This window comes from Fistularia commersonii, chromosome 4 (genome assembly GCF_037954325.1).
Source record: "Fistularia commersonii isolate RoL2024-O1a breed Wild chromosome 4, RoL_Fcom_v1.0, whole genome shotgun sequence".
Taxonomy (NCBI): Eukaryota; Metazoa; Chordata; class Actinopteri; order Syngnathiformes; family Fistulariidae; genus Fistularia; species Fistularia commersonii.
In genome coordinates, this window is record NC_141287.1 from 12178633 (window position 1) to 12191518 (window position 12886).

General features: G+C 46.3%; 1 protein-coding gene across 3 annotated transcripts in view; it reads left to right on the top strand.

The window, feature by feature from the left end:
• adarb1b (adenosine deaminase RNA specific B1b) overlaps positions 1 to 12886 on the top strand; it is a 117495-nt gene that overhangs the window by 65475 nt on the left and 39134 nt on the right. For all 3 annotated transcript variants that reach the window (XM_086145328.1, XM_086145329.1, XM_086145330.1), the window contains one exon: positions 524 to 559. The gene's annotated coding sequence lies outside the window, so the exon portion shown is untranslated. The remainder of the gene's footprint in view (positions 1 to 523; positions 560 to 12886) is intronic.

Genomic DNA, 12886 nt, shown 5'->3' on the forward strand with positions numbered 1-12886 from the left:
TTGTATTACATCTTTAGACCCTATAATTGTTCGTTCATTTGTTATTTGCGCCGCTTATCCTGCGGTCATGGTCGAGGGGGGGCGGAGCCTATCCCAGCTGTGATTGGGCAAGAGGCATGGTTCACTCTGGATCCATCACTTCTTGAGACAAACTTCTTGAGACAACTCCCTGCTGTGAGGCAGAGGAGCTAATCGCTCATAATAACATGATTATTATCATATCACCTCCTCTCTGTTTACATGTAAACATACCTAGAATCAGTAATTGGGTGTGAAGAAATGTTTTGGTTGTCACGGTTCCCAATGTTCATCCTTTGTTATTTTATTATTTGAGTGGGTATGTGCCAACAGAAAAGAAAACATTAAAAAAACACATGCACAGATACACACTCCTGGGAAAGATAATGGAAACATGGCGCGATAATAAACGACCGCAGCGGGAGAAAGGTGTGAATCTATTGTTCGCTAATACTCTCTCCTTCTCTCCCTCCCTCCTTCTCTCCCTCTCTTCTCCCCCCAACAGATTTTCAGGACCACTGACTCCACAAGAAACCCAAAGGTGAGTTTACAATTTCCCACGTCCGCTTGTCCTGCTACTGCTGCCGCCACCTGTCTCTGCATTCTGAAAACAAGGTCATCATCATTACTATTATCATTATTATTGTTATTACATGGAATTTGTTTTACCTGCAACCCCCAATTGTCCGCTCACAATGACACGACTTGACACAGAAGCAGTTTTTTTTTTTTTAAATAAATATTTTAACTATTATTTGGTCTTTCACAAATGGTGTGGCGCGGGTGTAAAACCGTGTGTGTCCACTAGATGGCGCCAGAGAAGCTCGAAAGTGCGCAGAGGGGAATTCTGGCGGATGATGGAGTGAACAGGAGGGAAAGAGGGAGCAGAGCTCACCTTTTGGGAATGGGACCCTAATGGCAATTAGCTTCATCCTGCGTATGTGTGTGTGTTTGCTCTCTGCACGTGTTTCTCTGCGAAAAAACACATAGCTTGTGAACTTCGGTGTCTGACCCAGCACATCGGTATGGAAATATCATCTTCACAATCCCCCCCCCCCTTCCTCTTCCTCCACCTCCTCCTCCTTCACAGTCTATCGCCTCCCCTCTCCGGCTCGCGATAGGGCAGACATGGAGTTAACAGAGGAGAGAAAACCAGGGAGAGGAGGAGGAGGAGGAGGAGGAAAGGGAGGGAAGTAGAGTTCGGATTCAAGGCGAGTAAAGTAGAGGGAAGAAACACCTTAGGTGCCGGAGTTGGAGGTTTGTTAGGTTGCCGGCGGCAACGGGTAGAAGCATCAGGTGAGCCGCGGGTCAACCACCCCACCCCACACCCCAACCACCCCCAGGGGTCCTTTCCCAGAGAGATCCCCTCGAGACATGGCTCTCCTCGCTGACGGAGCTCAGAGCCTGGGGTCCTACTATTGCCTGGTCCGACGGCGGTTCAAGAGGAGGCGCAAGAAACGCTCGGAGCGCAAAGGTAACCCCCTCCTGCCGCCGCCGAGCTCGCCGGATGGGCAGGGGGGGGGAAGGTCTGGAGGGGAAGGTTCTCCCGGTGGGGACAACGTCAGCCTCGTAGGCAGAGGGGGAGAACTTCTACTTTTCACGTTTCTCCATTTGAGCTCAGCCCACTGATGCATTTCTAGTTAATATTAATTATCCCATTTGCGCTTTTTTTGATTCCTCCACTGCCTCGTTTTGCGCTTCTTCCGATTCCAGACGTGCTTTGAGATCATTGTAAGAACCGCTGTCTGAATCAGACACCTGCGTTATCTTTCACTTTACTAGTATTCACTTGCCCTCCTTTCAGAATATCCGGGGATTAAATTAAATCTATTTGTTTTTGGTCAGTTGAGAAATTCCGGAGAGTCCGAGGCGCGACATCCGTAGGACCGTGTGTGTCGGGCGTCAAAACATGGACCGGACGGTGAGGAGGAAAAGCCCCAGCTGGGGTCAAAGGTCGCCAGTTGACACCTGGTCCACCACTCATTGACGCTGCGGTATTGGATGGACGGAATTTATTTATTTACTTATTTATTTAGTAATTTAGCAATAAAACCGGAGTTTTTTATTAAAGGTAATCGGGGAGAAAAAAAAAATCCCTCCCCGCTTCTATTCCAAACACCAGGCTTCTGCAATATTTGGTGAAGAATCGGTATCCAGCCTTAAAAAGTAGTTCTGCGAGATATCCAGATTCCAAAGTGTGGCAGCAGCCCCATCGTTTCGTTTGGTCATTTTTGAATGTATCTCCTGCCCAGCTCTAATAATTCTATATTTTGAGGGGATTTGTATATTTATATATCTGGACTGAATTCTGTTTATTTTTTAAGAAACCGATTGGATGATATTATTTATTTATTTTCAGTACAGGACGGTAAAGAAAAGCGCCGTCCGCTAAAAATGTGTTATCCCTGACACCCTGTCATCATTTCCTGCAGGGCTTTAGGTGACCTGTCATTGCTGCTTGCTGTATTTACTACTACTAATAATGATTATTATTAATTAATAATATTATGATAATTTTATTAGATATCATATTATGGTAATAACAATAATAATAATAATAATAATAATGATAACAACAATAATAATAGTAATCATATACAACAGTAATTATTATTATCATTTTTATCAATATTAATAATAATAATGTTAATTGTTGTTTTGTTGTAGTTGTCAGCACTCTTCCCCTGCCATTTAAGATTTTCCCAGAAAGTGAAAGTCTGACCGTCGAGTAAAAGGCTGCATTAACGACTGAATACCGTCAGCAGACAGGAGGGTTCACAGTTCAATCCCTGGCGACTCTCAGGGATTTTCTCTCATCACAATTGAATCCAACGAATCACTTTCGGATTTAATTTGATTTGTAAGCACCCTCCCGCCGCCCTCCTCCCCGCAGCGCCGCTCCTCAGGGATTATCCAAACAGCGCAGGTGGTAATTACCACGCCGGCCACAGCTCGCTGGCAGTATCAGCCCCCGCCACCGCTGCCGCTTGCTCTGACACCCAACACCCCCTTTGACCCCCTCCTCCCCCCTCGGCCCCCGAGCCGAGTCCATTCATCCAAGTAAATCCGCCGGTGCTGATGCTGCACATTTGGTCCCAGACCCCCCCGCCATTTCCGCCTCTGCACGGGGTAACTCTGTCCATCAGCATTACCCGAGTCCGTTTCCCTACCTTTTTTCCTTTTTTTTTCCGTCGCCTATCGCAGCAGTGATGAAAGCGGACCATTTACAAGAGAAATGAAAACTAAGCAGGACTTCAGATGGAGGTTGCCCCCCCGATCTCCTCCCATTCCTTCGCTAACACCCCCCCCCCCCCCCCCAGTCAGCGTTAGCATCCGCCGCTGGAAGCCTCCCGATAAATTCATTAGTAGGTTAGCTTCCTCCCCGGGAAACGGGAGAAGTTTGCCCACCAGATTGTCTGTCTGGAAGCACGGATGCCCGTCTGGATGTGTTTTGCACATCCAGGTAACATCCTTCGTTTTCTTACCAACAGAAAAGTCCCAGCCAAATTGGTGGTAAGAGGCTGGTGAAGACAACAAATTTTTGTTTTCGTCAATCAGACGTTTATTATATTCTATATGAGCACTGTCAGTAGTTATCAACATACCATCCTATTTGCAAACAATCATCTCCAGGGTTGGTGGGGAGCTGGAGCCTGTGCCTGCTGTCATTGGGCGAAAGGTGGGGTTCATATAGAGACATGCAACCATTTAGCTTCTCATTCACAAGTCTGGACAATTTAGAGTCTCCACTGAACCTCCTGCATATTTTCAGGCTGTGGATTTGGTTGTCGTGTTTCCCGTTGATGATGAAAGCAGGGTATCATCGCTAAATGTTCGGACTCAATAGCCAATTTATCTGCGAAGTGTCGTGAGAACGTTTTGGGTTGAGCTGCTCAGAGGACGTTGTACTTCACTTGTCCAGCATCAGAGAAGCCACCTCTTTTTTGACAACGGCCGTCAGATGACACCAAATGCATCGGAGGGAGTATCAATTGCGGTATCGATTGGCAAAAGGCTGATATCGAGTTGCTTCCATCCTGGATGTCATTAAAAAAATCATAGAAACTTTCTGCCGTGCTGAGATCCTAAAACTGCCCCCCTCCTGTCACTCTGGATCCTCCAGGATCAACAAATCAGCCGCGTTTTCTAAATACAAAATCAATATTTATTTGGGGATAATCATTAAAAGCAACATAAAAAGTAGCCAATTTCTATGTTTTTTTGGCTCCTGGCGCATGACTTCATACCTATTTATCCTTCATTTCCCAACTTCATTGATAGAGAATGGGAGGGGTGTTAGCGGCAGCGCTAGCCACATGTGCGAAATCGCACTCCAAAGACAGCCATCAGTATGGTAATGTCTCGCCTTCCTCGGGAGGGAGGTCGGTCAGTGTCACATCGCCAAGCGGGATAGTCCATTAAGTCCAGATTAATGTCTTCCACAAGGACACACTGACATGTCAATACATGGTATGACCCAGGTCGGCCATGTCTGCAGCCATTAATCTAATCCGCCCCGCATCCCCAAACACTCCTCCCCGTCTGACAAAGGAGGAGAAAGGAACGTCTCCTTGGTTTCTCTTCCCACGGCGGTCTGAGCATTGGTTGTGAGCACGCTGTCGCCACCTGCCCTGCAACATGGTCGTCAGTGAGATGATTTCAAATGTTCCGGGACGTACCGTTGATTTTAGCCCGAAGCCGCGCCGCTTTGGATTTGTCCCGTGAGCAACTGAGGGGTCTCAGGCCCTGGAAAAAGTGTTGACAGAGGTGTTGAGCCCAGCGGCGGCGGTGCGTTCAAGAGCCACATCTGACAAAACACCAGTATAGCCCGCTAACATCGCAGCTCAGCTTGTTTGGTAGCCTGCAAAGCTAGTCAGACAGACTCCTGACAAGCTGTACAAGTTGCAGAAACCTCGGGAGAAAAACGAAAATGGAAGCTAAGAGATATTGGGGGGTTGGGGGGGGGGTTGTCGGAAGCTAAATGTAGCCCCAGCAGCAATGATGCATTCAAGAACCACGGCTGTCTTTTGCTCATGCTGATCCCAGTGTAATATACCAGCTACGCTCATTTATTAGCCAACAAAGCTACTCCAACATAATCACCACACGCTTCGTCGCAGAGCCCTCGGGAGAAATTCAAAATTCAGGGGTGCGGGTGGGGGTGTCGGTATCCATATTTAGCCCCGGCTGTGGTGATGCGTTCAAAAATTAGATCTGTCTTTTGCCAATGCTGGGGTGATGTAGCCCGGTAACATAACAGATCATTAGCCAATGAAGCTAGTCGGACAGAATCATCATATGTTGTCCAGGTTCCAGAAAACAGGAGAGATATGTGAAATTCTGAATGGGGTTGTCAGAAGCTAAATTTAGCCCCAGCAAAGACAAAGATAAACCGCGTTTATCTCCCCGCTTCTTCGACTGGTGAGCCCGCTAATATAGCAGCTCCCAGTTGATTAGCCTACAAAGCTACTCGGACAGCATCATCAAACGCATTCCAATTCCATTTCAGAAGCTAAATTTAGCCTCCAGCTGCGGTGATGCGTTTGAGGACCAGCTGTCTCTGGTTGGTTTCCTGCTTGATTTGCTTCTGCTAACTTGTGCTAACTTCAGTTCACGGCTCTGGCCGTCCCCGGTTAGCGGGTCCCATTTCTCAGGGAGGCTGAAGACATTTACATTTTTCAGAATAAAATATCAGGAAACAAATAATCTCTGATAATCAATAATCCTTTAGCCTGAATGTAATGCAAATACAAAAATGAAAATAATGGTCATTTTAATTCAAAATTTGTTGTCCAAGTTTGTTCAACTTTTTGGTTCCTTTTCAAGTAATTTCTTGCTATTTTAATCATTATATTGTGTAATTTCTCACCGTTTTTTTAAACACTGCAATTTTTCCAAGGATACGGCAACCCATCATTAAGAAATAAAATAAAAAAAATCACCCGAGATAATTACACCACTTTTCCGAAAGATAGGTCTGCCACATTTATTCACTTTAAAAGCCGTTACTTGTTAATATTCCGAGCGTTTCTTACACTTTTCCATCTAGTAAATTCTCCGCCGGCATCGGGGCCACAGCTTCCCAAACACCCAACACCGGCGGATCTGCCGGTCGCCGGCTTCTTGGAAGCGCCTTGTCACGAGCGTGTGGCTGTCGTGACACCCGGAGACGAGGCCTCTCCTCGGTGTCGCCTCATGAGATATTAAAAATTGCGGAGCGGGAGAGGTATCTTTTTTTTCTTCTTCTTTTCTGCCAGTCCAGCAAAAATTGAACTCAAATGATCCGCACCGTCTTGAGAGGCGCAATCTATCCCGCATGGAGAAATACTCCCCTGGATCCCCGGCATTTTTTGTCCTTATATGATTACTCGGGAAGCGAAAAAAAAAAAAAAAGGCCTGGAGGGGGAGGAGGGAGGTGATATGACTGTGTTGGAAAAGGTGGACCGAGCGAGAAAGTGTTTGCATTGTGTGTGTGTGTGTGTGTGTGTGTGTATGTGTGTGTCATGTGCCGCACTCTCGGGCAAATCCGTAAACTAAAACATAAATAACATTTGTACGACCTACTTTTGTAATAAAGAACGTTGTCTTCCTTCTCAGAGCTCTCTGGCGGGCTTTTGCGCCGTTGCTTCGACAAAGCATCTCTCATTCTGTCTATCAACCCCCCTCCCTTGCTGGGCGAACACACACACACACACACACACACACACACACACATACAGAAACACACACACACGTTCTTTGCTGTATCATCTCACTGCGAGAACAACAGACAGATACAGAGAGAAAAAGGGGAAGAATAAACTTTTACATTTCGGGCGAAAACGGTGGTTAAAAGTAGGTCAATGCAAGAAAGGAGGAAAGTGTCGGAGCGCTGATCCTGGGAGTCAGTGTCCATTCAGGAAATAGGATTATCTACAACCATTTGATGAATCACATCGGAAGAGAAGTTACACCTGTAACTGTGGTAGTTACTGCTGGTTACCACTTTGGTTGTATTTTTGTTTTTCGCATTGGTTATGGTGTTTGTTGCTATGCTAGCTCCAGCTCTGGTAACCTTGTTGTTGGTCAAGCTTTTCACAATAATGTTAACAGTGCGTGTTACCTCTTTTGGTGACTAAGATAGTCATTAGGATTGTAGCCATGCTGGTTCCCACGCTGGTTAAATTGTTGGTGACCTTGCAGGATATGACAATAACCATTGGTAACCAATCTGGTTATCAAGATGCAGTCACAAGGATTATTACCATGCCGGTTGTTACATTGGTAATGTTGTGAGTTACCATGCTAGTTCCAACACCGATTACCTTGTTGGTGATCAAGCCGGTTACAATAATGTGTAACATTCTGGTTACCTTTTTTTGGTGACCAAGGTGATCGCAAGGATAATTACCATGCTTATTGCCTCACTGGTTACCTCACTGGTGAACATACTGGTTACAAGAATGTTTTCCCTGGTGGTTAGTTGTTTTAGTGACCATGATGTTCATTGGTATAGTAGCCACAGTGGTTGCCACCCTGGTTATGTTGTTAGTTACCATTGTAAACCCAACTGTGGTTGGTTACCTTTTTTGGTGAACATAATGGTAATTAGCGTAGATGCCAAGATGGTTGTCTCTGTGGTCATGTTGTTAGTTATCATTGTAATCCCAACCCTGGTTGCCAAGTTGGTTACCAGGCTGTTTCACAAAACTGTTCATGCTACTACCTTTTTTGGTGGCTATTATGGTAATTAGAATAGTTACTAATGGGGTTGCCATTGTTTGTTTCCATGCTAATCCCAACTCTGGTTGCCAAGTTGTGGCCAAGCTGTTTACATCACTATTTATGGTGCTAGTCACCTTGTTTGGTGAACATAATGGTAATTAGTATAGTTACCAAGGTTGTTTCCACTCTGGTTATGTTTTCAATTACCATGTGAGTTCTAACACTTAGGGTACCTTGTAGGAGACCCAGCTGTGAGGTGATTGACAGGTCCAGATTCTACACCGCACAACCATGTGAACAGGAGTGGTATCAAACTGCAACAAAGAATGAAAACAAGCAATGAACTGAATGAAACACCATCACGTTATATTGGAGGCAATTTGTTTAAATCTCATCAACGACATAAATCCGATAATCAATCCGAAGTTTCTCCAGCCCTGCCAAATCAGGTTGCTCCAAAACCTGCCGGCGGGCAAAGGAGTCAGTCGATCAGTGTCACCTTGTTCTCATGCAGGCACCGGAGAATAAAGCAGGGACAAAAGCGCTCTGAAACACGAGGGTTTGTATTGAACACTCAAAAGGAATGTCCTTCCGGAAGCCTCCTCACATTCCTCTGCTGGAGCGGTCGGTGCTCTCGCCGTCTTCTCAAGGCTTGTCACGGCGAACACTGAAGTGCGGCATTGGCATAGGAAGCAGTGACGTATTTACAAAATCTGGAACAGCCAATACGAGCAGCACCTCGTTCTTTTGCATTGCTTTTCCACACGCTAACGCAAACGCGGTTCTCCCCTCCATCTCTCTCTCACCTGAATGAGTCGCATCCGCCGTTCTCAGTGTAATTAGCCTTGATTAGCATGCCGCTAATAGTGGCAGCAGACTCACAGGGGAGGTGGGGGGGTGCGACCGAGGGATGTGTGTGTTTAGGTTGTGTTTTGTATTTTTTTTTAGCCGGCGAGGAGACACTTCACGGCCTCTGAGACGCACGGCGGGATTTGTGTCAGCTCTGTTTATCACTGCGGAGATAAACTTCATTAGCGCCGGCGTCGCTCACACCCCGGCGCCGATTCGAATGAATATAGATTTGGAAATGTTGTGCTCGGGACTTTAGGTGGGGCATGGAGGGAATTCATTGTGAGGTGATAGGACCGGACAGGCAGTGGTCCGAAATAAAAACAACAAAAAAAAACAAATGTCTTGTTCGCCATGCCCTTTGACCACAGAAGCTGAGACACGGCCATGTTGTCTCTGTAAAATCAGTATTGTGATCCCGGCACGGGAACTGCACTTTCTTTTGTGATTTCAAGTGTTTGTATTTAGCCAGGGATTTAGCTAATTTGTGGGTAGTTCCTGGCTGATATGTTTGCCGATTCTTACCTGTTGCATTGGTCAATTCTTACGTGAATTTTAGGATTCCTAGGTTCCTTCCCTTATCCAGGTGTCTGGATCAGATGTTTTTCCCCAGGGTCTGACTGACAGTTGAGAGCAATCCGGTCGCTCGAGATTGGCTAAAGTCACTCATCAAGTAGCAGTCGGTCATTTTCACAAGTTGTCTCAGTGGCACGTCACGCAAAACATGGTCTGACGCCCAAAACCGGGACCTTCTTGCTATCAGGTGGGAAGTGGTAAACACTGCCTTGCTGTGCCGCCCTCGGCCAAAACCGTTCTTGCATTTAATTAGCTTAGCTGCCCGGTGCTGTTTCTCTTTCCGGTTCTCGTTATACTTTGATAGCCGCTGGTGTTTTCCATCTCCTTCAGTCCGGGACCAACTTCACAATTTTGCTGATTATTCCAAAAACAGGCTTTTTATTTGTGGCTACACAAAACTCACCTTATCAGCATCCACACGTCAACACATAATCTGTGTTTTCACGCTTTCTGCTACGACAATTGCAGAAAAATCTGTAAAAACTGGTAAAATAGAAAACAGCGATTAGATGATTGTCATGAATCCTGCAAGCATGGAATGAAATTTGACACAGAGAGTCTTCGAGAAGTAACTTTACTTACACGAAATGGCCTTAAAATCTGCTCAAAAATCCTCCCAAATCAGCAAGAAATGCACCAAAACGACAGATCGTGAAGGAAAAAATCACTGTTTTTGGTGTCTCATAGCTGCAGGTGTTCTTGACACGGTCCACCATCTTTGATTTGGGTGGGGTTTTGCAAAAAAAACAAAAAAAAAACCAAGCTTCAATCTTCCATGCGACAGGGGGTGCTCCCCTAGCCGGTTGCTCTTCCTGGCGCGTTAGCATTGAACACAGCAGCGGCGGCGGCGAGCGACCGTCCGTCTGCCCATCCCCCCCTGTCCGCTTCCCGCCACGCCACGCCGCGCTCGCGTGACCCCCGTAACACACTCAGCCACACACTCCGATCCCTGCCGGCACTCCGTGTCGCGCCGCGTCATAAATCAGAGCTGTCAAATAGATTTTACAGCTCCGGGTGAAAGGGGGGAACAACAACCTTGAGAAGACGGAGGGATACAAGTGTTGGAGGTTTTATTGATACGGAACACGACACCTGGAAGGGAATCTTTTCAGGGAGATGGTGGCGGGGGGCTGTCCATCTTCCCCAGCCCCCCTTCTGCCACAAAATCTCCCCAAATCCCCCCACATTTCTGCTGTGTTTCACTTCAACCCACTCTTTCTCATGCAGCCGGTTTCACTAGCCCCCCCTGCTGGCAGCTGCCGGAAATGCATGCTCATGTGTTTGCGAGTGAGACTTCGCCACAATCGCGGTGTCAAATTGGACACAATCAACACGCGGGAGGAGATAATCGGAGAAAATTGCTGTCTGGCGGGTCCCGAAACCCGCCCCCCCGGGCTTATCCGGACACTGATCGATGGCCAGGTAAACGGCTTGATTGTAATTTAGACTCGCCGGAAGCGGAAAAAAAAAAAAAAAGAAGGGCAAATGATCCGGCCGCGCCTCCTGCCAGTTCCTGATTGCGCTTGCTCCGGATGGAGCTGCACAGGTTAATTATTTAGTGGATTGGATTCTAGAGGAGGCGGACCATTAAATTGGCAAATGAGAGATTAACAGAATCGCAACCGCCCCGATGTGTTTAAAAAAAAAAAAGAAAACTAGCTAATCAGAACAACCTCAGAGTGGAAAGTGAAATGGTATAAAAGTGTGAGAATGTGGTCACATCTTACATTACAAGGAGCCATTGATGCACCTTTAGGATGATAGCCTAGCATGTTGCTAATAGGGATTAGCGACAACCTTTGGGTAGGAACCCAAAGTATGATACCAGTGAGTAATTCAGTAAAACCCCTTCACCTGTGAATGAGAGGGGCAAGAGTTGTATGCTCAGATGTTGTGCGAATGAGGGAGTTGATTGTTGCATGTCTCTGTATGATGTTTAAATGAAGTGGTGAATGGTGAGCGCCTGGCTCGAGTTCAACACCTCCAAGCTTTTAGAATAATTAATAATCATTATAATAATATTTAAAATAAAACCATAAACTTAAGCCCAGGGGCAACACAGAATTATCTTGGTGCTTATTTCTACTCAGTTTCTGCAGCTTCTGTTGTTTGCATCAAGTCCCTCCTGCGTGATTTGCTCATGAAGCCTTTCCCTCAGGTGTTGTTCTTTCTGGAGAACCTTGAAATGAATAGAGTCCTCATTCTACATCTGTCTTTTTCTCCCCGTCCATGATGTTGCACAGAGACGGACAAAGCTGCCGGTAGCGTGTTAGGATATAGCACTCTGTCGCTCATGACTTCTTCATTTTGGATTTCGAGACAAGACCTCCTGCTCGTCTGAAGGAGTTTTTTTTTTTTTTTTTTTCACAGATTGAACAACGGGCTGAATTATTCAAGAGTCTGTGAGTCTGAAAGGGGAATCAGTGGGATTTCAGGGAAAATGAATAAGAGTGAATTGGTTCTATGTCTGTCTATATGGCGTCTGGGTAACGGGTGAATGGTTGTGTGTCTTGACGAAATCTTCTTGTCATAGCAACTGGACTTAAATTTCTTCATTTGAAGATGTTTTCACCCTCTCATCCCAGAGGCTTCACATCTCATGACCTGTGGGGAGTTTCAGAATTTAACTGCCAAGGTTATGGGTTATGGTGACTTGTTATGTAAATGGAAGAGTTGATCGGCAAAAACTAAGTCTAAAGGGGGGTGTTCGGCCTACGGGGGTGTCGTTCGTTGTGGGACGAATGGAGTAACTTTCTGGGATTGCCTGGATCGGAATGCGAAGAGGTGCAGCCAAGGAGTGAAACCTGTTGGATCCCATCGACCGAGGCTCGTCTGGAAGTTCCCTGTTCCCGTTGAATAGAATAGAATATTCCTTCAGTCGTCCCACAATGGGGACATTTCAACCGCTCACAGCAGAAAGTGGACAGTGCAAAAAAAAATAGAAAACTAAAAATAAACAGTGTTTAAAATATATATAAACAGTTAGTACTTATTTAACAAGTTGCAATTAAACAATATGTTGACAATATATAAGCAGTATAAACACGTGGCAGCAAACAACAGGAATACTTGCAGTGGTAACACTGCAGTGGACGTGTGGGAGAGGGAATGAACGGACACATGAGTAGATCGACGCAAGAGTGAATTAACGAATTAACGAAAAAGAAGTCTATTGAGAGCTGGGTGTTAAATGGTCGAAAGCAGCTGGCAAGGAAGGACCTGCCAAATCTCTCCTTCACACACCTGGGGTGAAGGAATCTGTAGCTGAAGGAGCTGCTCTGCATGGGGTTGGAGGCATTGTTCATCAGACATGATAGCTTAGCTACCACCCTCCTCGCTCCCGCCACCTGCACTGGGCCGCCCCCCCCAGGACGGAGCTTGCCTTTTGACTCTTCTCTTGCCAGACGGAAGATCAAAAGTTTTTAAATGTTGCCCGATGCCCCACCACCACCACACCTCACCCCTGCAGCACTCAACGCCACTTTTCATATTCAGGGCGGGGGGAGGTATGGGGGTATGTACGTCTGGCTTTTTGGGGCGCGGAGGCCAAATTGGTTCTGGCAGGCTAATTCGCCGGTCATTAGAAGGGCCAAATTGAATAATGGACTCTGAGGCGAGAGTGTGTCTGTGTGTCTGTGTGTCTGTGTGTGTGTGTGTGGGTTCATATATGAGTGTTTTTGATGAAACCGGGTGGCTGCCCCACCCCACCCCCACCACACACACACACATATCTGTACCT